Source organism: Mustela putorius, unplaced genomic scaffold (assembly GCF_011764305.1).
Source record: "Mustela putorius furo isolate JIRA1106 unplaced genomic scaffold, ASM1176430v1.1 tig00000242_pilon_pilon_pilon, whole genome shotgun sequence".
Taxonomy (NCBI): domain Eukaryota; kingdom Metazoa; phylum Chordata; class Mammalia; order Carnivora; family Mustelidae; genus Mustela; species Mustela putorius.
In genome coordinates this window covers 3,182,549-3,186,129 of record NW_025421325.1, presented here as the reverse complement: position 1 = coordinate 3,186,129, position 3,581 = coordinate 3,182,549, and the positions used below count along the sequence as shown (strand labels likewise).

General features: G+C 35.3%; 1 pseudogene; it reads right to left on the bottom strand.

Moving 5' to 3' along the window:
* Positions 1-824: 824 nt before the first annotated feature.
* Positions 825-2,163, bottom strand: LOC101685610 (annotated as a pseudogene).
* Between the last annotated feature and the right edge of the window lie 1,418 nt (positions 2,164-3,581).

Here is a 3,581-nt window from a genome sequence, read left to right as displayed (position 1 = left end):
AAAACCCCAGTGGGATACCATCTCACACCATTCAGAATGGCTAAAATTAACAAGTCAGCGAACAACAGATGTTAGTGAGGATGCAAAGGGGAACCCTCCTACACTGTTGGTGGGAATGCAAGCTGGTGCCGACACTCTGGAAAACAGTATGGAGGATCCTCAAAGAGTTGAAAATAGAGCTACCCTATGATCCAGCAATTGCACTATTGGGTATTTATCCTAAAGATACAAATGTAGTGATCTGAAGGAGCATGTGGACCCAAATGTATATAGCAGCAATGTCCACAATAGCCAAACTATGGAAAGAACCTAGATGTCCCTCAACAGATGAATGGATAAAGAAGACGTGTATATATACAATGGAATACGTGTAGTCATCAAAAAGCCCTGAAATCTTACCATTTGCAATGATGCAATTGGAAGTAGAGGGTATTATGCTAAGTGAAATGAGTCAGTCAGAGAAAGACAATTATCATATGCTCTATCTGATATGAGGAATTTGAGAGGCAGGGTGGGAACTTATGGTTGGTAGGGAGGGAAAAAAATGAAATATGATGGGACCATGGAGGGAGACAAACCATTAGAGACTCTTATTCTCAGGAAACAAACAGGGTTATTGGGGTTTGGGCAATGAAGGATAGGGTGGCTCAATTATGGACATTGAGAAGGGTATGTGCTATGGTGAGTCCTGTGAATTGTATAAGACTGATGATTCACAGACCTGTATCCCTGAAACAAATAATGCATTGTATGTTAATAAAAATTCAAAAATTTTTAAAATGTGGCAAATAATTATGCATCAGGATTGGTAGGAATACCAAGTATTATTTCACAACTGTCACTATGTGTTTCTTCTTCTCTGATGCAATTGGCACAGATCCAGACTTCCTATGTTTGAGACATTTCACCTCCTTCAGTTGAAAAGCTTCTTTCATCACATGCTCTTCCTAGATCTGGCTGTATATGGATTTTGGTAGATGCCAGTGATAAGCAATGCATTTTGTATGAGTTTAATGTTGAAATTTCTCCCTTCAACTTCTGGATATAATCTTTAGCTGCTTTTTCTCATGGTATAAGCACACCCAATTTTTCAAAAGCATTAGCTTTTAATAGATGAATGTTCATTTCTTCAGATCCACACATAATATATTTGCTGTCAGAAGTCCAATTTACCCAGATACATGTTGCATTCACTTTGTGTGATAGACTTCCCTGCTTCGACTTTTGTCCACAGGAAAGATACAAATAGATTTATCAAAACTAGCAGACACAAACTTTTTCCCAATGGGAGAGTAATCCACATTAAGCACTATAGATATATGATGATATGTACCAATACAGAGTGTCCAGTGAATGCATATCAGAAGTATACAAGTTGTAATCTTCATTTGCTGCAGTAAAAACGAAAGCTTCCATAGGGTTCCAACAAATTGCATTTGTTCTCATATCTAAGATGACCTTTTTCAAGGTAGTAGCTTGCCTTATATCATATAGTACTATGTTCCTGTTAGAAGCACAACTTCCCAAGAGAAACGTCTCAATCATGTTAAATTTGACACTACTTATATACTATCAAATATCCAGGCCATTGAATATATAGGACTTATTCTTTGTTCATCCCAAATGGCTACTTGCATTCCACATGTGGCAAAAACAGCTTCTTTCCAGTGATGATCAATTCCCATATACACTGTCTTTCTCAATGTTGTATCCAATGGCTCCTTCTTTTCTATGTAGCCTGGTCCATCCATTTTCCACTTCTTTACAATTTTATCATCACCAATAGTAGAAAAAAGAAGTCCCACAAAAGCAAGTACATATTCCTCACACAAAACCTCCATGTACTTGTATTGTACAGCTATATTTTCATTTAGTCAAGTTCCAAATTCTAACCTCCCCATCACATGTCCCAGAAAGGACAGTAGCCAGAATCTTTGGATTCTTTGCCAAGCAATTGACTCAATCTTGGTGACCATCCAGAGAAGCAAGGAATGATTTTGCAAATATCCATTCCAGTTTGATGGTATTTAAACCTCTTAAGTATTCTTGTGGGACCTCAAAAAGATGTAAGTTTGGATTATAGTTTCCTGGAACTCTTAGTAAGTCCAGCTTGGTTTTGCAGACATGGCTTTCTAGGTTCTGGCTCAGCATCTTCACCTTCATTTTGGCTCCTAATTGTCCCTTACTCCCCAGGCCTACCCTCTGAGTTTGGGTTACTCTTCCTAATTATTTTAAAGCTCATCACTTATCCTAGCTCTCTCAATAGACCACACATTTCTCTATCTGACTTCTAGGTAGATATATATTTTTTTAATTTTAGTTCCTCTTGTAAAATGGTAAGATGGAGGGTGAATTTTTTATTACCTGCAGTAGGATGAGAGACTCACATTAACATATTGGGATGTTATGACAAGATTATATACATAATCTTATATATATGTAGATTAATCTTTTACATGGGCCATATCACTAATGATTAAGTTTACTTTAGAAAACAATGTTCTTTTCTCTTGTAATGTTGAAACATGAGATGAAGATTGAAAAGAGATATATATTAACATAGATTATTGTTCTTGGCTTATCTATCATACATTTCATCTGGATCCTCACAATGTAACCAATGTTTTATCTATACACTCTCTAGTTAATGACAAGCTATGGTTAGTCAGGGGATGGATATGTTTGTGCATGTTACTTCAATCCTAGAAACCAGAGCAAGACCCTAAGACCTCTATTTTTTTTCCCTTTCTAAATGTCAAATTCACCAAATATCAGACATGTTATCATTTTTCTGATGAGTCCTTGACATAATATGGAAAAAGAATCCAAACATACCTTAGCTTGGAGGCTGTTTTCCTTTTGATAGGTTAACTATTTTTCTTTTCTCCCACTACATATAATATAGCATGTTTTGTGTATACTTGACCAAATTTTAACTTAAATTTTAAACTAAAGAAACTAAAGAAAAACATTTACTTATGTATTTTTATTTCTCTGGGCTTTAGCATTGGACAGGAAATCAGATTTTTTTAAAAAAAGGAAGTCAGAAAAAAAGTATTGGATAGGAAATCAAGTATTGGAGTATTGGATAAAAAATCAGAAAACATATCTTTATTTCTCTGTACTTTAGTATTGGATAGGAAATCAGGGGGAAAAACAGTAATTAAATTCAAATATTGGCATATTATTCTTACACTGATAGGAAGGTAACTGCCACATATAAGCTCAAACCAATAGTTTGGTTACATGAAAAATCCATTAAAAAGGGAAAGCTAATCAATTTTTACCTGCTTTCTAAAAAACATGTTGGTACCACCTTGACACATTGACTTTAAAAAGACTGTATTTCAGCTATGTTCAGAGCACATCTACATACTCTGAATAACTTCCTCTAAGTAAAAATTCAAATCCAATTTGGGAAGTATTACTGGATGACATCAACTGAAACTACATTATAAATATTAATATAATTCCTATATTATATTCATAGAAATGAAGAAATACTTTAAAATTCAGAACCAGGGGTCCCTAGGTGGCTCAGTCATTAAACATCTGCCTTCAGCTCAGGTCATGATCCCAGG